Here is a 25181-nt window from a genome sequence, read left to right on the forward strand (position 1 = left end):
AGGTTCCTTAAAATTTTTATTATAAGTAAAAAAGGTCCCTAAATTTATAGTATATATGTCAAATTAGTCCCCTCGAATTAAGCAACTAGAACTAGAATTAGAATGAAATTATGATAAAATTATTTAAAATATGTCAAAGTATGTAATTTCAAGCACATAAAATGACAAATCTCAAGTACAATTTCAATCAAACAATTAGAATTTGTCAGTATTCTCATTTAGCATCTTATTCTTTTGCAGAATTTTAATCTCTTTATCTCCATGAATTGGGTGAATACTAGATTTTAAGTTAGCAGAAGTGGGATCATAGTAACTTAAGTCCAAAAAAAAATTTTATAGGTCAAAAAAATAGATCAAGTTAATGTCCATTGGGAGAAAATTTTTTACTTTCTTTATTAATATTCACAAATACTCCTTTGTTGTCTCTAACAATTTTTAAAATGGTAAAATACAAATACTATATCTTCACTCATCTAAATACCAAAACATAAAATTCTGTCACAAGTTAACCAAGCAACTAACACAATACAAAAACATCACAACAGAATAAAAATTTCAAATACTTACATTGTTTTTGTTATTATCAAATACCTATTTGTAACCACTTCACAACTTTTTCTTAATCTACACCTACAACATACCGCCTATAAAAGGTTAGCTCATAAAATTTAGGTGAAGTTTTGGGATACTTGTAATAAACAAAAAGAAAGAAAGAGGAAGAATTTTTTTTATACAACGTATCCACTTAAATTCAAGGACCTTTTTGACTTATAATAAAAATTTTAAAGAATTTATTTGACTTTAAAACATCGAAATTTTGAGAATCAGAAAACAAAGGTGAGTATGTATTTATCCTCTCAAAATAGCGTCGTTTTACATTGTCCCAAAATAACATCGTGTTGCTTTACCTAACACCGACATGTTACACGTACAATTTTTACATATAATAGAGAATGTCGTGTCAACCGGTTCAACCTAGTTAAAAGACTTATATAACATATATTTAATAATCTTAAAATTCTAAAACCTAGTTAATTTTTTAAAAGATAAATCTATTAGACTGACAAATTTTTTGAGATCTATTTAAAGTATCACTCTCTTTTTAAAGGATTAATGAACTAAGAAGTTGATCTTGGGTAGGGTGTACATGGGCCGGGTCACACCGGCTTTGACTTAACTTAGATTCGATCCGAAATATAGACTGGGTCCAATTTTTAGACCGTAACCCAATTCTATACCCTATGAAACCTATGTACCTTCGGGTTGAGTGAAAATCGGATAAAAATTGAGTGAAAACTGGGCCTTTGACATGTAAAAATCACCTAATCTTCAACCATTATTTCACAATTCACATAGTAAAATTCACTTAAAAAATATTACAAGAACAAACCTTCTCTAAAATTAAAGCATAACCATAATCAATACTAATATTGTCTAATAACACTAAATATTTAAATCAATATAAATAACACAATATTATACATTTTAAATATAAAACATTAACTTATTATCTTATAATAACTAATAACACAAAATATTAAGGTTTATAATATTTAAATTTCACATATGAATAACCATCATCCATTACTAATAACACAAAATATTAATTGTGTATGATGACTGGATTACCGAGCCGAATTCGAGTGACTCGAACTATGGCTCGGACTCGACTCAAAATAATGACTGGATCTAATTTTGAGACTCTTACCCAATTTTAAACCCGATAAAATCATATTAAATTAGTCTCTAAAATATTTGGGACCGAATCAGATCATCGGATCGAGTCGGACCATGTACACCTCTAGTACTGGGTTTGGACATGGCGAAAACCCAAAGAAATGATCTGACTGGACCAGCGAAACATGCCATTTGCCACGTGTCCATTAAGAGGGCAGAAATTCCATTCTTACCCATTGAGCGTGGCAAGTCCCCCTGACCTCGATGAGTAGTGCAGTGTTGTGACTTATGAGTTATGATGCTTTTGATGAGAAACCAAAGCATTTGTGTGTCCAAAATCAAAAGCAAAACAAAAAACAAACACTTTGAACTGCTTCTTTGTTTCGACTTGCCAGTTGCCACCGCAATCTGCTTCATTTGTACTACCGTTCCGACAAGAGGACTCATCACCAACGAAGCTTCCATGGTGGACCCCATGCAAGTTCAACACCATTCCAATGGTTTTCTATTTTTCCGATGCCAGGTAAATCAAAATGTGCAATCCCTTATCTGAAAATTTAGCCCCTTTTCTTTCTCTAAAATAAACGTCTATTTGTTTTTTTTTCTTTTTCGAAATTATAAAAAAAAATTCTCGAGTGAAGAAATCATTTTGCAAATTTGTTGTAATGAGAAAAAATATTTTGTGTGGTCTGTCAGACAACCGTGTGACCACCCCACCGCAGTTGATACGGTAAGAACGATCCTCCACTGCCACAGATGGAAACCTCCAAGGAGGACTCGATCTGGACCATTAATCACGCTCTGATCACACGGTCATGATTCATCAACCAGACTGCGGTTCCTGTCTCCTTAGAACTCAAGGATACAGTTGTACGAGCCTATAGAACAGATCCTGTTCAAGTAAGGTCGTATCCTTTCTTTCACTCGTTGATTATATGAACGGTCGTGTCTTGCTAAGAACAAGCGATGTAGGACTAACTTTGCTTCCCTTGTGGACCTCATCGGTTACTCTCTCTCTTTCTGGAATTGTATTTATTGATTTAAGATCCCCCAATATATATGTCAATAATGAAATGATGGAGATAGTAATGTTTTATAAAATGATGTTGTATTTTTGGTGCATTATCAGGTAAATAGCATGAGAAAGATTGTACACCAGTTAAAATTGGTGTAGAAAACTTAACTGGTGGTCCTAAACCTTTCTCGTCATTTCTCATATCATATTATTAATAACCTTAATTCCGCATTGTTGCAGCCTATAAGAACTGCATAATCATTATTTGTCTCCTGTTCTTATCAGTTTAATATCTGATACATGGGCTAATAGTCCATTTGAATTAAATCAATTTTTATAGGGAGAGACCAGAGAGTCCATAGTGGTAGTTCTCATGTGTCACCTTTGTCTTGCACTATAGCATAGTTTGGTACATTCATCCCACCCAAATCAGTTCAAATTATTCTTCGATGTTAGATTAGGATTTAAGAATTCAAAAAATGGTGTTGATGGATTATAGGGTTCTGTTGTGACAGAATACAAAGTGTGACCCATTGATGCTTTGTTATTATTCACATTAGGTTCTTTAGTTGGAGATCAATCTTCAATCTTATGTATGAACAATTCTGTTATGAAATTCTACCTAAAATTAAAGCTTACAATGGTGGCATATATATATCTGAAATATCAAAACAAATTAATTGAATGCTCAATTCAGTTTTATGGTTGATCTTGAATATTGATGCTAGACTGTTATACTGTTATAACAGGAACAAATGGAAACCTGAAAGCGAGTGAATCTGGGCCATTAATCACACTCTGATAACACGGTCGTGGTTCATCGACCATGTCTTTGGTTCCTTAAAACTCAAGGATAAGTGGTTAAAGCATATAGAACTGATCTTTTTTTCCAAGTATACAATTTTGTGTTTATGTATATATACACTTATTTAGCTGCATTCATTAAGAATGATATGTAAAATGTTTGTAACCATTCTGGATTTTCTAATGAAGTTATAAGATGTTTCTTGCATAGCACTAATCATAGACTCAGTGGCTTACTTGAAAAGAACTGTCATATATACACAATTTTTTATATATAATCCCTTATTTTGATCTTATTAATTCCCTTCATAACAGGATTATGATCATTATGCTTTTTCATGTGGGCAGCCATAATGAGTTAAGATGTGAACCCCATACACTCAACTTGCACAAGTGGAAGGAGATCATAACTCTGTCCCTGAGATACTAGTGAATTTATTAATGAATGTATGTAGTTACACAAGATAGGTCTTCACATTTTCTTTATAGTTTTTTTCATATGAAATAAACCAATGATTCCCATATCGTGTATACGTTTGTGCTTGTGAAACCTTATATATATATTCTTGTTTCCAAATCTCAGGCAGCAAGCATATTATAACCCCTCAAGCATTTGTGGAAATGGTTGCAAATTATACAACTTTTGATGTATATTAGCATACATACATATATATTAATTAATAATATCAAGAAGCTTTTTCCAATACATTTATCTTGTTACATAAGGTATTAAGTATGAACCACTATCAAGTATTATCCATTGTAGCTAATTATGCTGACATAGTCAAAGACACACCAATGGAATAACTTTAATCTTCAGGGATATAGAGGCCGTTGGGAAGTAGCAGAAGTCACCGTAGGTGTATTTGGCACTATTTTTGAAAAAAAAAATTAATTTTTCGAAAAATTAATTCATAGCTTTTTTAAGAAGTAAAAATATATAACTTTTTTTTTATAAGTTATTCTATCATTTTCGTAAAAAAAAACACCTCAAAATAAAAAAAAATCTACTTTCATTCGTAGTTTTGTAAAAAAAAAATACTGAAAATACTGGTCCTCCACTACTATCTTCACCCAAGGTTTCATCTGTTAGAAACATTGACCTTCTACGTAATGATTTATCTTGCGAAAATATTGACCATCTACTGTCATTTTAAAACAATTTTATTTTTATATAGCTATTATTATTTTTATAGTTAGTTATAGCAAGTTCTTGACCCAATAAAAGAGGAGAAAAATCTAACAGAAGTAAAAAATATAAAAAAAAAAAGCAACAAAATATATATTGACACACATTTCATATTTATTTTTATTTTTATCTACTATATCATACACAATAAAACAACAAACACTAATTATACAATAATTTATTTGGCTTTGCCATCAAGATTATTGTGAATTAAAATTTTATTACTATTTACCACATACAAGAACACCGTTATGGATAAATATGAAGTAGAAGAACAGTTTCTACCTAAAAAATGGAACTAATAAGAGAGCAAATAAAGAATTAATTGCCTAAACAATTGTAATCTTAATGATTAGGTTATAGAAAATCAACATTTAATATTAAAAAGTATTTGTTATCATAGTTGTTTTAATATCCATTTTTCGTAAAAAAAAATTGTATTTTTTGAATTATTTATCCAAATACTACGACTTTAAAATAAGTACTTATATCATTAAAAATTCAAACTGGACCATAATCATTAGGAAAACGAGGAACAAGTAGTATGAATTGTAAACACGATATTTGGGCTTGTCATAGACCAACAAAAGTGGGCTCTTGGTCCTAGTTCATAACATTATTATTCTTTAGCATCATTTCTAAAAAAAATGAAGGTAAAAACATAAACTTAAAATCTTTTATGTTCTTTTAGTAAAAACTATTACAATTTACTTTAGTTGTAAGGCAGCATTTATGTTAAGTCCTCTACAAAGTAACAATTTGAATATGATGAATACTTCATAGGTAACATTGGATTTCAAATTGCAATCAACTAAAGAAAAAAAAAAACTAACTTTATTACCAAACAAATTCCAACAGAGAGAGAACACTTTACCTTTGATGTCATATGTGCTTAGGCTAGTCCCTTAACAAGGGATTTTTAACTGTTCTTTGTAAGATAGATTGGAGGGGCAATAAGGTAAATCAAATATTGAGCAGCAATATTGTAATGAGGGAGACATAGAGGTAGTTGATATGACAAGACAACCCCATGCTTGTCTCCCAAAACACTTCCTCTTTTTGGCCAATTTTTTTTTATTTAATTTGAATTATTTTGTCCAAATAATATGAACATTGATTCAGGTCATTGCCTCCCCCATAGTTATTTCCCTCTGCTTCATTCTCTTATATTCCTGTTTTCCTGTGTTGGAGGGTTTTAAGGATTCAATAGTACTATATGCATGCTTTCTGGGTTTGTGTTGTCAATTTTCACTACATTTTAGGAAACAATGCAACTTACTTCATCTCTTTTTAAATCTTTTGTATATTATGGCAATAAACCAAAGAACATGATCAGTGTATGTATCCTTCAGATTCTTGACTAGTCATCATTAAGAAATGAATTCAATTGTGTGCTGGATTTAATTTCATGACCATTGGATTTTGATGTTCTCTCTATATACTATTACTAGGTCATCTTAGTTACATTATTAATAGTATATGATCTAAAACTAGATATGTGTCAAATGAAACCATGCATTAAACTGGTGGAAAATTGGATATACTTTCTTGGTAAAAGGCTTATTGATTGATTAATTGGTTGGTTGGGTCCAATCAAGAAAAGAAAAAGAAATGCTTTAAAAATCGTCTCATGCACACTTGAAAATAATATTCTTGAGATTCCCCACTTGCCAATTATGTTAATTCTTTTTCTCTTTGATCATCTTTATCGTGATTTCATTTTAATTCATATCCATAAAAAATAGGTCATGTGATGTCAAATATTTATCTTTCGAGATATTTGCAACTAAAGCATTGTGCTTTGCAAAAGTTGAGGGTGGATCCAAAGCCCAAAATTGAGGCCCAACAAGCAAACCTTTTTCACATATTTAGTTAAAAAGTGAGAGGTTGCACCCAAAATCTTGGTCTAGGGATCATCCTCAAGGCAGAGAAAATCGAAATTTTAAGTGAAATCGAAAAAATAAATTAAATACGTAAAACGTAAAATTGTAATAAGATTTAAATATAAAATTGTCAAACCCAATAAAAATTTCATAAAATTAATTTATTCGTTTAAAATTGTAATATCAGAAGATTTTAATAATTAAATCGAAATTTTAGCTATTTTGATCATCATGTATGCATTGCAATAAGCACGTTAGAATTTGAGATTTGACTAAGTCAAGTAATTGATGGAACCGTAAATATGATGTGTGTGCATAACATCTTAATGTATGGGACTTAAGATGTTTATAAATATTATTTAGTTTATATATTTGAATTTTTTTTTTAAGAAGTGACAAACAATTCTAAAGAGGATTGAGTTTAATAGTTGATTTTGAGTGTCTCCAATAAGTACCAAAATAATTTAAGTTCATAATCACATACTATCTAAAAAATAGTAACATATATATTCTTATGCATAAATAATCTACCAAATATTTCAAAAATAGTATTTTGACATGATTAATCAACTTTACAGGAAATAAATGTGACAAAGATAAAAGGCTGGCTCTTTTTAACTTTGCTAACCCAATTAAGTTAGCAAGATAATTCACGTCTCCTAGTTCATGAAAACTGTTTTTTCCAATAAACATTCCTTAATCTTTGGGGTATATAATCACTTTTGCTCCTTTAATTAACTATATATAAGTGAAAGAATATATATATAAGACATGATGTCCCCAAAACCATAGGCAAGCTATGTTTAAAGTTTAAAGAACATGCATTGTCACAACTACTACTTTAATTTCCCAATTTGACAAGGTCTACTCTTGTGTTAATGCTCTAAAAGACAATAAAGTTGACCTTAAACTTCTATTTTGAGGCATTAATAACTATAGTATATATTTTGCTTTTCCAAAATCAAGGATTAAAATAGAATCATGGGGGAGGAGCCAAAGTTTCAATGATTTGTTACGTATGGGAAGATCTTGTGACGTGGCAGATCAAGCAAAGTTGGTTGCTTAATTATTATTCGAGCAATGTTAGGGGGCAGCAATTTTTGTAATTGTTAGCCATCAACTAGCCATCAATGATGATTTAATGGTGTGAGATTGGTGTGAAATTTCATTCAATGATTCATCTTCCTCTGCTGATTACATGCTAGCCAAAATTCAACAAAACTGCTGTTTCCCTAGACTTTTCCTTATTATTCAGTGGCCAACGTTGAGATTTTCCTTTTCCTTAATTTGTTACTTTTCTTAATGTTTTTTTCTCGTTATGTTACTAATTATTAGTGAGAAGAAAAAGATATATATACTGAATCATCAAAGAATTTCAGTACTGTTAGTTAAATTTAATTTCTAAAAGTATACTTTCACTTACTTATTATAAATCTAGAGAATCATACATCATAACTCTTCCCACAAATTGCACCTAAAAAGCATTAAAAAAGAGATACTGAAGGAATTATATTCGATTATAATAATGACTAAAATGTTATATATATATATATATATATATATATATATATATATATATATATATATATATATATATAATAAATTTAATTTCAGAAGTGGTTGATATTATTGAGTGAATCACACTATGATTAGTTTTGGATGAAGTTGGGTCGGTTTGTTTGATTGCGGTTGCTCTCATCACATTGTTTTTTTTTTCCTACTTAGCTTGGCCACATTAGGAGACTTGAGACATCTAGCCCCATTCTACTTTCAACATATTAATTAAATAAGAAAAAGAAGTGCTAACAAACAATGGAGCTAGCGGATAATAAGTGATTTACATCATCATATAGAAACCATATATATAGTTTTCTTTGTACAGTTTTATTTTTATTCGTACTTGTCTAAAGTTATACATATAGATACAAAAGTCATGAATCATTGATGGGATAGCTGGAGCCTCATCTGAGTGTGCTTCAGCAACTGCCTTAAGTAATTGTATATCCTTGTAGCTATATAATTTTAAGTGTTTATTATAAGTTTTATATATATAAAGTCTTTAAATAATTTATAATTAAATGTAAGGTATTTTTTAATTCACAAGTTTATTTAATTTTTGGAGTTAAATTAGGCATATTCAATTTTAATATAGTATCATAATATATCTGATCTATTATCTACTTGTAGATAATATTATATTTCTCCTTTCGTGAGTTTTTTTTTAAAATTAAATTAGGCACATTTAATTTTAATTCTAATATAATATTAGGGGCAATTTACGTTATTAAATTGTTTCACCCTCAATATTACACAAATGCATTGTTTCCAAATCCAATACGCAAATACATTGATTCACATATCTATATAAACCGCTACTGTCAGTAGCGATATGCATAAACCGCTACAACCAGCCTGTTAAAAAGGTAATACATAAACCGCTACAAGTAACAGCGGTTTACATGTGTGCGTGTGTGAGGGTAAACCGTTGCTGGCAGCAGCAGCGATTTACATGTATGCGTGTGTAAGTGTAAACCACTATAGGTTATAGCGGTTTAAGTGTAGTGTGCTGTTATCCAAACAATATTTATTTTATTAAAATTAATTTTAATATAAAATGATCAAATATGAGTTAATTTTAACTCTTATTAATAAATTAAATTAAAAATAATATATAAAAATAGACATATTATTAAATTTTAATAACATAAATATTTAACAACTTTTTAAATACTTTTTTAATAATATATTTATTAAATACTCTTTTTATAAAGTAGCAGTTTACCCTCACACACGCACACACGTAAACCCGCTGTTACATGTAGCGGTTTATGTATTACCTTTTTAACACGTAAACCGCGGCTGGTTGTAGTAATTTATGCACATTTATAAACCGCTACTGCCAGTAGCGGTTTATATAGATATGTGAATCAATGTACTTGCGTATTGAATTTGGAAACAATGTATTTGCGTAATATTGAGGGTGAAACAATTTAATAACGTAAATTGCCCTAATATTAGATCTTATCTGATTTAATATTATGGGTAAAATGTACAATTAAATTAAATAATAGCCTAAATTACACAATTCTACTAAATTAAAAAACGTTACTTGAATTTTTCAAAAATATATTCTTATATAATTCGAATGAGTTCCATTCGAATTAAACAAAGTAACAGTAATTCGAATTAGGTCAATTCAAATTAATAATGATGCTTGTAATTCGAATTTGACTAATTCAAGTTATGCATGCATATAATTTTAGGGTAGTTTAAATCAGGGTGATTCGAATTATACATGTAAGGTACGTTCCTACTAATTTAAATGAATTTGTTTTGATTTACTAGTAAATTGAGTTCTATCTATAAATTGAATTTGAACTATTAAATTTAATGTGAAATTAATCTATATAAATATTAATAAAAATTTTATTATAAAAAGAGTACTTATCAATTTTTATATGTTATTTTTAAGTTAATAAATAAATATTAATTTTTATTATAATAGTAAAAAATTATAGCATATTAAAATAAAATATTAGAAACAATACTACATAATATAAAAAATATACTAGAAAAAATATAAAAAAAGATTATAATAAATTTAAAAAAAATATTATAATTTATATCATATTTTTTAGTAATTATCTATCTAAAAGTGATTTTAATAAATATTATTTAAACAATATTTATTTTATTAAAATTAATTTTATATAAAATTGTGAAACATAAATTAATTTTAATTCCTATTAGAATGTGTTTTTAGAAAATTCAGGTAACAGTTTTTTAATTTTATAGAATTGTGTAATTTAGACTTTCGTTTGATTTAATTGTGCATTTTGTCCTAATATTATTGAATCACCTCCTTGCAAATATTTATATTCTTAACAATCATTTTTAAATATAAATTTTTTTTTTGAATAATTTATAAATGTGAAATATTTCTCAACCCATAAACTAATTTTTAGAATTGAGTTGAGTGTATTTAATTTTAATTATAATAGTATTCATTGTGTTTAATAATTATCTCTGCTAGATTTATAGTTCATGCTAAACAAATTAAACTACATCAAACAATATAAATGATCATTTTTTTCATCTTTACTAGCGGGTTTAAAAAAATTGAATATATCTAATTCACTCCAAAATATAAGTTAAATAAATGAAAAATATCTTACATTTATAAATATTATAAAAAATATTATTTTAATAAATTTACAAATTAGTAACAGAATATTATTGAATTGAATGGAAATTAATACTAGAAAAATAACTTAAGAAACGAGGGCAGCAGTTTGACAGAATTCAAAAATTAAAGAAGTTAAATATAAATTAATGAATTAGATGACGAACTTTAGAGAAAAATTGAACATAACCCAAAATTTTAAAGTTATATATTCATGTTTCTCTATAATTATATTCAATTACCTAGGTAGAACATAATAATAAGTGCAATAGTTTACTATGTGTACTATTGTGTGTTTATGAAGAACAAATTAAATTTTAAGAATTGAAAAATTAGATTGTACTTGCATTTTGTAATTAAAAGGTAGAGGGTGAAAATTGATGAGTGGTACCTAGTGGCCATTGGCTACACACTCTTAACTGGAGTTAACACTGTGGGGTCTATAAAAGGCCACTGAACAGACCAAAACATCAGAGAGTGAGAGAGAGAGAGAGATGGATCAACACAATGACAATCTCAGTGTATAAGAGCAAGTAAAAGGCAAAAGGAATGAGAGAGACTTCAATTTGATAGAGAGAAGAGACGTGTAGAGAGAGTAGATCGGATCAATAATATTCTTGTGTAGCCTTTGATTCAAATATTTCATTTCATTTTATAAAGTTTAATTTAACAGAAATTATTTTTAATATAGAGATAAAAATAATATTTTAGTTTAATATTAATATTTAAAATATATTACAGTATTTTAAAAAATATGTCAATACATATTTTATATATTGGTTAGAATGTTGACATGTGTTCAATACGTAATATGCGTGTAATACGTATTTTATGTGTTGATTTTTTATTTATAAAATCTATTTACATATAATTATACTAAATAATTATATTTTTAACAAAAATATTCATATTTTTTATATAAAAAAAGAGCCATAATTTAATGCATTGAAAATAAAAAAAATAATAAAGAGAAATAATTTAATTTTTTAAAATGATTAAGAATGAAGTAAATAAATTGGAAGGGTTTTGAGTAAGAAAAGAAGAGTGTGATGTGATGAATGTCCATTGAAGAAGAGAGAGTGATGGCACGTGGAAGTGAGTGCCATGCATGAGAGACCCCCACTAAACGTGTTTAAATGCTTTCTCCTCACTAGTCAAAACTCATAACTAGTCCCTTCATCATTTTTCGACACGTGTCCTCTCATACTGATCAATCAGGTGTACAAAACTAACTTTTTAAATAAAAAAATAAAAATACAATATCAGTCTTCACGTGAAATTAATAATTAAGAGTTATTAGATAAAAATTTAATTAAATTATTCAAATTATTTAATAACTTTCGATTATCAATTTCACATGAAATTAATTCTATCTGAATTTTTATTTTTTAAAAAATAACAACATTTTTATTATTTTATAACAATTAAGATTGTTATTATTATAAGCATGAATTAGAAGAAGACCGTTTTAGTTAAGAGAATTATTGTGTACGGATAGATAGATATGTATGCATGGATGGTAGGCGTTTTCAGGTGGAAAAGGGTGGCAATGAAGGGAAGTTAGAGAGTGAGTGAATGCACATACATACACTACTGTTTCTACTATATATATATTGTTTCAGATCATCAGAACAGACTGAAAAACATAATGCCACAACACAACACAAATTTAAAGAGAGAGAAAGAGTGTGAATGAATTCCATTAGCATTCATTCATAAGGCAGGCTATGTAGCCTTTCCTTGAAACGTCAGTTCAAGTTTCTGCATCACATGCATTCCATCATTGACTTGTCAAATCATTGAGAATCATTAACCAACATACATACATCATCATCATCATCTTTCTTAACCTCAAATATTTTCCCTCCCACCAATGCAACTACACTCTTCTTTCTACTTCTCTCATTAAATTAAAGAATAATTTACTTGAATAAAATAAAAGAAAAAAATATTTATTCAAATGTAACAGTCGCAATTTTTTTATTTGCGTGTGTTCTGATTTATTATTATGTAAATTATAATAAATTATCATGTTCTACTATTTACACATAAATCATAACAGGTAAGTATAATTTATATATGAAATATAATGTGTATAAACCATGATAAATAATCACAGATTATAAAGAGAAAATTTTGATCATAAAATTCTCTTACTTGCTATGTCATGGTTTATGAAAAAATATATAAATTGGCTAAATGCAAAAACTTTTATTATTTATCACGATTTATGAAGAGAAAATCCTATAAATATGAATGAGATGATAATAATAATAACAATAACAATAATACTCATAATAACAATAATAATAAAAATAATAATAATAATAATAATAATAATAATAATAATAATAATATGATTTGAATTTTTTTAGTATATTTTTATTTTTAATTAATTTAATTTTATTTGAATAATTAAATTTTTAAATTATAAAATTTGTATTTGTTTGTAATTTAAAATTTAAATATGTATAATTTAAATTAATAATTTTATAAAATTGTATGTATTCGTATTACTGTATTCATATGATTTTTTGTGCAAATTTTATGAAAACACAGTAAAAAAAATTAAATCCTAAAAAATAACATGATTTTTTTTAAAGTTAATTATTTTTATATTTTATAATAGAAATAAAAAATCTGATTTATATTGAGTTGGTCCAATATATTAAATAATTTTATTTTTTTAATAATTTTTAATTATAATTTTGGTTAAAAAAATTATATAATAAACAATTAATACTAGCTCGGTGAGTTTTCACCATTTATACACCTCCAAACATAAACCCTGGTAATTTTGAGGGTTTTATACTCACACAGTTTACTCATAAACTGTGGGAACCTAACACGGTTTCTACCTACCTTATTTATGCATAATCTGTAGTTACTTATCGCGATTTATGTTTATTTTTTCTCATTTCTAAACCGTGTTTATCTGCCATGATTTATGTGTAAATAGTAAAACCATGATAACTTTCCACAGTTTATATAATAATGAATAAAGACATGTAAATAAAGATATTGCCATTGTTATAATTGAGTAAACAATAAAAAAATTTTCAAATATATCATATATTTAGTATTTTAATAATTTTTAATTGTTAATCTTAATTATATATATTATATATTTTTTTATAATTAAAATTAACAGTTAAAAATTACTGAAATACTAATATATATACCGATACACATAAAAATTCTTCCATCTTATATATAGTTACCTCCCACTTCCGTTTAAATAGTAAATTATATAAAAATTAATTAAAATATTTTAGACAATAATATTATCTAATTAATAAATATTATTATTTTAAATTTATATTTAATCGGTAATAATTTATATTCATATTCACAAATATTTATACATAATAAATATATAATTTATATTTATCAATATAATTTTTAATTGTATTTTTTTAAAAATTACATATATAAATTAATAAAATTTATTTATTAAAAATAATTTAGTATTTATACTACTCAAATATTAATCAAATTATTAAAAATTATTAGTCTCTAAAATTTCTATTTTTTAGATCATTATATTGTGTGAAATTAATTTATTATAATCTTTTTAATCTAAACTAATACTTCTGAAAGATTCACCAGTATGTTTTGATTGTGTGATGAAAGGTTTAAATAAAAAACGTGGACAGAAGGATAAAATTACTCACTAAATTGAGATCACCAATAAATATAAACCTATAAGTAATAAGAGCTTTCTTTTAGTTACTTTTTATTATTAATTCTAATTTCTGCTAGACTGAACATCTTGTTTTATATATTAATATTTATCATTGGTCTACATAGATAACCTTGGCTGTATACATAGTGAAAAGGTTATTATAGTGAAAAAACTAATTAATTACCCACTAGAGTTTAAATTTGCTTTATTAAAAAGAACATTTGATACTGCTTTTATTGTATTTCCTTGTCAGCTCTGACTCACAGAGGATACCACACAAATTGAATCCAAAAAAATATATGTTACCACTATCCACTGTTAAAAATGAACGCAGCCAAAATGAGTAACAGTAAAAAGTTCTGCATATTCTACTTTATCACAAATTAATTGTTTTTGTCATTTTTTCACTTAATTAATAATTTTTATCACAATTCATAATATAAATATTAATTGACAATATACATAATATTTAATATATCTAATTAGATAATAAAAAAATATATTTATTAAAAATTATTTATTTAGCCTATTTTTTTAATTATATAAACTCTTATTTTAATATAACTTAATGATATTAAACTTAATAAATTTTTATAAATATATTTATTTAGTATATAATTAGATATATTAGGTATTATATATGATGTGAGTTAATATTTTATATCATTAATCATCTACTGAAAAACAAAAATAGTTAATTTATAATTTTTAAAAAATTAATTTAATTAATAATTTTTTTAAAAAATAAATTTAAATAACAAATTTTTAAAGATTAATTTGACTATTATATTAATTCTAACATTTCCCGTTATATAATATGAGTAATGAAGTCATATAAAAAATATTATTTATACACTAAAATTAATAACTAAAATTAATTATTAATATATTTATATATAAATATATATATGATTTAATTTATTTTTAATGTATATTTATATTATAACATATATTTTATTATATATTCTATTCTAATAACTAATTTTAATTACTACATAGTTCAAGGAGCATATACATGCGTAAGTAAATAAGTTAGGTGGGTCTCACCCCATTTTTATTTTGTTCAATTTTTTCCTCTTCAGTTTTCCTTTTAACCAAACAGAGGAAAATCTTCACTTTCCTTTCAACTTCAATTATCTCCATTTCCTTCCTTCAAATTTTTCACCCAACCATAACAAAGCCTAAAACTTCCCAGTGAAATTGTGGCTTTCCCAGTAAGATAAATCACTTTACACCTTTTTCTTTAATTATATAAACTATATTTATTATCTTCTTAAATGTAAAGATTTGAGATTCATATATAATTTCCTTTTTCTTTTTCTTTTTTTTTTTGGTTCTAAAATAAAGGCTTACAGCATAGCATATTAATGATATGAAATATATATAGTTACAGGTAAAAATTCACTTGCAGTTTATTTTTATATAAAATTGTTAATTAAAAATTAATAAATAATTTGATATATTTAACTAAATTATTATTTAACAATCCTAATTAATAATTTTTCATAAAAATAATTATATGTGAGTTTTTACCATAATTAAATATAAAAATTAAAACTAATAACTAAGAACTTTACGCTTCATTCCCCTGGTGAGAAAAAAGGGCATCTTTTAATTATGTGGTTGCTTTAGTCATGTGAACTTCATTCCTTGCTGCTAACTAACTGTAATTCACTGTAGTTAATGAGATTCTGATACAAAAGCCAAATTTGCAACCTCTACCCGTTTGTTCTTGTAAAAAGCAACGGACTTAATTTGGAAATAGAATCCTTCTATTTTAATTTTTTATGATATTTTTTAATTTAATAAATCAAAAATTAATTTGTTCAAAATTTTATTTAAAAATTTATTATTAGCCAATAAATACTATATACAAAAGGTAGAACTCGAACTACCAACCATTATTTATTGAGCCCTTAATTTCCCCTTCACCATAGTAATAACAATACTAATTCAGAGAAAAGTTTAATAACAACAAATTTTCAGTTATAATTAGTCAAAATTTTTTATAATTTATTTTATTTATATAATTTAATAATATTTTAATTTTTTATCTTATTTTCCTATTACTCCACTTATCATATTCTTATAAGTATCACTTGTTAATGATATTAATTATAATATAATATCCGTAATTATTAGACATTTTTATAATCACTATTTAATATTTTTTTATAATTTGAATATTATATTTAAGAATACAATAAAAATTAATAACAACTAAAAACAGTAATAATAATATTTATTAAATGTAATTGATTTTAATTGTAATTGATCTTTATTTTCTTTAATTCATTTATTATCATTACATATTAACATGCGTGGGCAAATGTAAAAGCTTGGTATAATAGGTTTTTCATGCTTAATCTCGATCATAAAGGCTGTTTACTCATTTTGGCGAAAAATTACAATTTTATTTCAATTACAAGTACTGTTCGGTTGGTCGGGTACCGGACGGTTCGAAATGGACTTCGGGCTGATGAGTGGCGGTATGGCCTGGTTCTGGGTTGCGGGGCAAAATATGGAGGAGCCGACGTCCCGAGTTCTTCGAGTGGAGGGGGTATCACCTGCAAAGACACTCCGACGCTTTAGTCAGTTATGGCGCAGGTGAGATGGGTAAAGTGGTGTATGTGACGTACCTTGGGGGAGGGGTAGGACCCTCCCCTTATATACCGTGTCAGAGGTGGGTCCCTCAAGGACAGATCCACCTTCCTCGAAGCTTCCCCATACAACTGTAGCGGAGAGTTGTCAAGGATGCGTGTCCGGATTGGTGGTCGAGCGCCACGTACCCGACCGTTCGGATCGGGTAGCCTAGGGGTCGGGTCGGCCGCGTGATGTTTGGGCCAGCCCGTAACAAGTACAAGTAGGATAGGTCGAGAAAATTTACAGAGAAGGAGTTGAAGAATAATGTGAACCATAGACGAACTCACCCGATGAGATTAGTGTCAGACAACTAATTTTTGAGAATATAAAAAACCATACTAGCTTTGATGAGGTATGGTAATAAACTGATTTATTTTTTTGTATTTTTATGTGCATTTATAATTATACTGTACTAACTAAGTTTATACGTACACATAACATTCATAAGTTCATATATATAACATCCATAATTATATACAACTAACATCTAAAAATTAAATTCATATTTATTAGATATTACATCCATACACATATCATTTTTTAGTTATTGCATAAGTAACTATCAAATTATCACAAATATTTTTAGATTTTATCATAATTGAATTTGAAAAATATCAAATTCTTAAATTAATTTATTCAATTAATAAATTTACTCATAACATCCAAAAATTCATACACATAACATCCATAATTTTGTACTCATAATATTCATAATTTCATATGTATGATGTCTATAATTAATAATTTTTTATAATTAATATTATCAAATTTTAAATTATGCATCTTATTGTATTCTTCAAATTATTTCATATGTGTACTAATAGGTCATGATTTTAATTATTTTAATATTTTTATTTAATATTCAGATATATACTTATTTATTGATTTTAATATAATGAATTAATAGTTATTTTTAAAGATTTATTTTTAAATTTTTGTTTATATTTTATTTTTATTTTTTATTTTTTAATAGTCTATATGTAAAATATGAGTTGTATAGTAGAAGTTGTTAAAAATTTTTAATTTAACTTCTATAATTTCTGTGAAAAATCACATTTTAATGGATAATAATGTGATTGAGAGATGTTAGGAATTTAATTTGAAGAAACAAAAATTGATTTTAGAAAGAACATTAATAACATTATATACGCAGAAAAATGGTGGGTGATAAAGAAAATGAATGATAAAAAAGTGTATGTCACTTACTTATCAAGAGAATAAAAATTTTTACGTGATATTTTTATATTATAATTAATTTTTGACTACCTAATATCCCTCGATAATTATTGTTATTTTGTAATCAATTTAAATCAAATCTGTTGTCAATTCATTTGTCTGGTTAAATAAATATTAAGATTTTAAACTTTGTCCTTATATATGTAACAATTCAAACATCAATGACAAATTATTAACAGTAATTAAAAAAACAAAAAAAATAATCAAAACTTGTTCTATTTATAATTAACATTTGTTAATTATTACAACAATTAATAAATATTAAATAAAATAAATTTTAATTATTTTTAATTAATATTTTTTTATTATCAAATATTTTTAAATTAATAAATAAAACTCAAATTTATAATAAATCGGTCATTGACTTACCAAATCCAATTATATTACGTAAAGTTTGCTTAGTCATTATTATTATACTTATAAGTTTAGTTTGGGGACTTTTTATTTAATTAATATGCTAATTATGACAAATGCATCACTAACAAACACAACAAATTGCTGTATGTTATAATTATGAGCCATAAGCATATGATTTGCTAGGGATTCCTTTTGAGGGGGCATAAATGGAGAAAAAAAAAAGTCAAAGCCATACGATCCATGTGGGTTTTCTGGGACCCGTTTATTGGGCAACTTTCTTTGATCTGAAAACTGAATGCCATTATATTTATGAGCAAGTCCTAAGCAACATGGTTTTAAACTTTTGGTTCTGCAACCGGAATTACAGTTCTAATAGTAATTGCTTAGTAATCTATATTTTTTTATAAATTACATATGTATAATAATAAATATAAAGTTAGTTAATATAATAAATGCTTTATATTCCAACTGCAGAATTTTAGGTTTAAGTCTTCAAAATAACTAAAATATATGTTTGTATAAGTTACATATATAATGAAGGCCATTTAAAAAAAATGTATCATAAATTCTTTTCATATTCTCTTTGTATAAATAATAGATAATATTATGCTATTGCGGTTTTTTCCATATTAACTTTATAATTAGTAGTATACAATAATAATATAATAAGAATGAAAAAAATAATAAGGTGCACACAAATTGTTTTTTATTTATTAAATATATGTAATAATAATATATACAAGATTAGTCAAAATTATAAATAATTTATTTTTCAGTAGATAATTTGGATCAAATTTGAATATAAAAAATAGTAAAAGAAAAGTTGAAATATTTCATTTGGAATTTTATTAGGGTGGTTGTGCGTGGTGGAGGAAGCAATGGTTTCAGAGGATGGTGTGGATTGTAATTGAGAAAAAGTTGGAAAACAAAGAGGCGATGAATTTGTGTACATACATGTGCTTTATAACCGATATGATATGATATGATAAGGTCAAACAAGGGTGAATCTTAGGAAGTAAGAACACAACACACATCAATCTAGAAATTTATGTGGGTCCCACAAAAATCTGTGGTCATGTGATGCAGAGAGAGAGAGAGAGAGAGAGAGAGAGAGAGAGAGAGAGAGAGAGTTTGCAAGTCGCATTGTTGTGTTGTGATGATGGCATGGTTGCCCTAATCGGTGGAGGTCAATGCCTCAAAGTATATATATATATATATATATATTCTGAGTTTTAAATTTAACAGATTAAACACTAATTTATTATGTATCTGAATTTTATTTAATAATTTATTATTAATTAATAATTTATTATATGTACATAACAAAATTTGAATCTATTATATTTATTTAAGTAACAAAATAAATTAATTACTAAACTAATTTAAATTAATTATACCTCAAAGAGATATGAATTATATAGAGGTTGAAATGGGCTTTTATTGCATACTTTAATGGAAAAGGAATATTAAATAATGAATCAACTTGTATTAGTATAATAATTAATTTATTATTCCGATTAAATAAGTGTTAGAAAATTAAATTGTGTTTTATTTATATAATAATTTATTAACCGATAAATTTTTAAATAAAATTTTAATTCGATAACAAATTAGTATTTGATCGACTAAATGTAAAAATTAAATAATGATTTTAATTTTAATTTTTTAAAATTATTTTATATATTATAATTATATTTATTATTTTTAATTATTATTTATAAAAGAATTATTTATTATTTTTGTATGCACGCACCTAACCGATTTTTATTATATATTAAACAAATGATATATGAATTTATCTATATTGAAGAAGTTTAGTAATTATTTTCTAAAAGTCTTAAAATAATTGATTTAGTACTCAATTTCATCTATAAAATTTGAAGTCGTATTTAATTTGACCCTTAAAATTTTAATAGACTCAAATTGGATCCTAAAATTTATAATTACAATTTATATTAATCTTGAACTAATCTCTTTTAACAACATATTAATTTGATATATTAATTTATTATTATTTAGATTTCTCACCCAAATTTCATGTAATAAAAATTTATTAGAGTTCTAAAAGTTTGATCGTTGTTTTTAGAACTATAAAATTTTCAAATTAAACATGTTATTATTGTCTTTATAGGGATGTTGGGGAGCCAATTAAACTTCTAAAATTTTTTTATAGATTTTAATCACATAAAATCTATCAAAAATTAATATAAGTTATTATTATAAATTTTAGACATTAAATTAAGTCAATTATAATTTTAGAGATCAATTTAAGTCTAATCTCAAATTTAAAAAATAAAATTAAGTATTAAAATATTTAGAATTAATTTTAGACGTTGAATTAAGTCAATTATAATTTTTGAAGCTTTCTCGATGATCCTTGTCTAAAATATTTAGTGAACATATCGTATTATATATTGCCAACTTAAGATATATATATATATATATATATATATATATATATATATATATATATATATATATATATATATATATATATATTTTTTAATTTTATACATAATACATAATTCTTAATAAAATATTTATACTTAAATACATATACAATTCTTATTAAATTACTTTCACAAACAAACGAAAATCCGGCTGCTCTTATCTTAAAAATAAAAGTATCAAACGAATTCTCAATTATGGAGTGCTTATTATTATTTTAATTTTTAACAACTCCACATACAATTGGCTTTATTATTATTATTATTGGACACATGAACTAAAAAATAAAAAATGTAACCGAATCTTATATATTCTCCTCCATGAAAGTGTTCAATAAAAGAAGTAAAAAGTAAACCGTCGAAAAAATTTTGAAATGATCAAAATGTTAGAAATTTTTTTAAATTTGTTAACTGTGAAAATATTTTTGAAATAAGACAAAATAACAAAAAAAAAAACATAAATTTTTTATAAGTTGCAAATGTTTTTTGTGTTTAATAAATTGTTTCTGTATTTGTTCTAAAATTTTGTGAAAAAATTTATATAATTATTTAGAAAGTACATGAAAAAATCGAGTTAAAATTTTTAGATTTTTTATTTTTAAAATATAAAAAAGGTTGGCAAAAAATTATTTTACATAAATTATTAAATTTAAAAAATTACAAATATTTTATTTTTAATTATATTTACAAAAAATATTAAAATTTAATTTATAAAATATTTTTTGAGAATTTATATTTAATAGTTATATATTTTTATCAAATTTTAAAATATTAAAATTTTGTTTTTGATTAACAAATTTATAGATTACTTTTATAAGTAATTTAATAGTTTGAGAGTATTTTTTATAGTTTATTCAAAATTAAAATATATTTGCCGGCATATTCTTTCGTATCTCCTTTTTTTAATTATTTTAAGTTCTTCTCATAATTATAAAGAAAATGGAAATAGGAAAATATATAAATAAATGATATAAACTAATCGTTCAAATTTTATCATATCAAGTAATGAAATATTATCTAAACTAATTAAATGGTAAAGGTCATGGAAATTTTGGTTTGAAATGATGGCACCAATACAATTTTGCATTCTGACAGGAATGTATTATATGGTCAAATAGGCAAACAAGATTATTGGAGGGGGACCCAATTATATAATGTCAAAAACCAATTGGGGTTTATTGATTGCAAATAAAAGTTCCTAAGATCATTATAGCTATGTGAAAGTATTTTGCATCAGACCCAATTGAGCTAGGTGGGTCATGGATGACTAGACTATCACATTATTATTCATTTCTTTCCAAAACTTCTAGAGATAATAATTAGGTGAATTTTATAGTATTTTTTATTATGGTATTTAAATTATCTAATTTGTTTTTAAAAATAAAAAGTAAAATGTTTAAAATAAAAAATAAAATATTTAAAATTTATTAAATATTATTTTTTTTTTGTAAGTTAGACATAATTTTAAAGGCACTATCACCTAATAATTATATGGTGATTTTTTCTAAATTTATGATAATTTTGTAGGTAATTTATCTTTATTTAAGTGTTATCATCACAGTTATTGATTAAATAAAATTTTTAAAATTTCATTAATTAATTTATTAGTTATAGTAAAAGTTTTTAATGAACCTATAACATAAACATATTACATTAGCTAGTGTATATACATACTGTATAGTGTATTGGCATGAAAAATATTTGCAATTATAATTTTTAATTTTTAATTTTTAAAAAAAAAATACCCTCCATCTCTTCCTAAAATTGAACATACATCTCTCAGAATTAGAAAAACGCATAGCATCTATAGTATCCAATCCTGTTTTATTTTTTGGCCTTCGACCCTTCGTTGTATGTTATACCACACATTAATCAACCCAACGTCCATTTAGCAAGCATTATATATATTTAAAATTACTGGAATCGGAACTGGTACTCTGGTTCCGTCGGCTAGGCATTGCCGTTAACTGAGGAGAGGCCAAATGCTAACCTAATGTGGCTCTAGTAGAGAAAATTGTAGCTGAGCTTCTGCTGTTGACGAAACTGTGGCTGGTGAAAGTTGATTTACCTCCCCATTTTTCAACTGCCTTCAGATTAAGTGCGGCGGATTAGGTAAGGTCACCTCCCTCCAGTAGTTCATTTTTACCCGTTCAAGCTCAACCTTTGGTTGTCATCAAGTTATGTCCGATTAAGTTTTTTTCTTAATCCAGATTAGTTTAATTTTGATGATAGTATATGCCTTTTCAATAGTTCTCTATTTAGGGTGTTGGGTTGCTATTGTGGAATTTGAAAATTAAGTCACATTATCCAGTTTTATGGTGTGTCTAGGTTTGGGGCATTGAAATTAAAATTTTATACTGGAATTGTAAACAATTGAGTTAGTTTAAATGGGTTTGGTTCCGGTAATTTTACATGCAGCTTAGATTAGCTTCCTGTAGTTGCTGCCTTTGGTTCTGTTTATTCACATTTTTTTGTCACCAACCCAAATTTTGGCAGGGTAAAATTATGTTCACAAACAAAGATGATGTTAATAATGATTCTGATAATGATTTGGGTGAGGATTTTGATTATCAACCGAATGTAGAAAATAATGCTGAAGATGACGACGTGGATTCGCTGGATTCTACTAGCAAGAGTGAACAAGATTGTGATGTAAAAAGAATAGCGAATTTAATGGTGGATGATATTTGGAACCTGGAGTTTAGGACAGAGGATAAGGCTTGCCAATTTGATAACGCTTATGCTTGTTGGCATGGATTTGTAATGAGGAAGGACGACGTCGTTAGAGATAACGAAGGCAGAATCATTTGCAGACAACTTGTTTGCAATAAGGAGGGCTGGAGTAATATGAGGTTTCTTGATCTGGATGATAGATCAAAGGAAGCAAGGTCACTCACGTGAACCAAGTGTCCATCTCGGCTTATAGTAAAGCTTGACTACAGCTGTGGTAGATGGAAGGTATCATGTTTTGTGGAATCTCACAACCACGATCTGGCGTCCCCCCCCAATTTGCGCATCTCGTTCTGGCCAATCGTCGTCTCGCTGTTACTAATAAAGTCCAAGTGAAAAATCTTCATAATTTTGGTGTCAAAACGTGTTATATTATGGGATATATTGCGTTTCAGAAGGGTGGATATCGTCATGCTGGCTTCACACGTAAAGATTTGTACAACCACATTGATCGTTATCGTATATCAAAAGTAAAAAATAGGGATGCCAGTGCGGCAATAAACTATTTGATTGGCAAGTCAAACAACGATCCGTTGTTCTTTGGGAAGTATACATTCACTAGTGACAAAAGGCTCGAGCATATTTTTTGGGCAGATGGGCAATCAATTGTCGACTATCACTGCTTTGGAGATATTTTTGCCTTTAATTCAACGTACAAGAAGAATAAATACAGCAAATTTTTGGTCATTTTCTCCGAATGCAATCATCATGGGCAGACTGTTATTTTTGGCTCTCGCCTACTATCCGACGAAACCACAGACATGTATAAGTGGTTGTTGAAAACGTTTGTTGAAGCGATGGGTGAAAAAAGTCCTAAAGCAGTAATAACTGATGGAGACCTTGCCATGCGAGATGCAATCAAGAATGTTATTCCTAATGCGACCAATCGGTTATGCGGATGGCATCTTCAGAGAAGTGCATGTGAAAATATAAAGAATCCTAATTTCCTATGGGATTTTAAGGGTCTTATATACGACAACAATGACTACAGAGATTTTGATGGGAGATGGATAGTCATTTTGGATAAGCACAACCTTATTGGGAGTACCTGAATGAAAAAGACGTAAAAAACTCGTGCGATGTGGTCCCATTGTTTCTTACGGGATAAGTTTTTCGGGTATATAAGGATAACGTCATAGTGTGAAGGTATAAACTCTCTCATCAGATTTTATGTTAATCACAAGAATACCCTCATTGACTTCATGCATAACTTGGATAGGGCCTTAAAGGAGTATAAAAACAATGAATTAATAGTTGACTTTAAGTCTCAATACTCTGAGCTAGTGATGATTACCTCGTTGGAGGTATATAAAAGATCTAAATCATGTTATT

At 26.4% G+C, this 25181-nt stretch overlaps 1 long non-coding RNA gene and 2 other non-coding genes across 4 annotated transcripts; 2 read left to right on the forward strand and 1 right to left on the reverse strand.

Moving 5' to 3' along the window:
* The first annotated feature begins 1912 nt into the window (after positions 1-1912).
* On the forward strand, positions 1913-4202 carry LOC112695944 (uncharacterized). 2 transcript variants are annotated; one of them, XR_003150634.3, is made up of 4 exons: positions 1913-2200; positions 2374-2582; positions 3442-3943; positions 4080-4202. It is a non-coding gene; the product is annotated as an uncharacterized lncRNA (long non-coding RNA). The 2 variants fall into 2 exon arrangements; XR_003150633.3 differs by lacking the exon at positions 4080-4202 and having other exon boundaries at positions 3442-4073.
* Positions 2364-2587, reverse strand: LOC112700653 (small nucleolar RNA U3). Its single transcript, XR_003153557.1, has one exon. It is a non-coding gene; the product is annotated as a small nucleolar RNA U3 (small nucleolar RNA).
* LOC112699564 (U2 spliceosomal RNA) lies at positions 2918-3112 on the forward strand. The gene has a single exon (XR_003152512.1). It is a non-coding gene; the product is annotated as a U2 spliceosomal RNA (small nuclear RNA).
* Positions 4203-25181: the final 20979 nt, after the last annotated feature.

The sequence above is a fragment of the Arachis hypogaea genome, chromosome 6 (genome assembly GCF_003086295.3).
Source record: "Arachis hypogaea cultivar Tifrunner chromosome 6, arahy.Tifrunner.gnm2.J5K5, whole genome shotgun sequence".
Taxonomy (NCBI): Eukaryota; Viridiplantae; Streptophyta; class Magnoliopsida; order Fabales; family Fabaceae; genus Arachis; species Arachis hypogaea.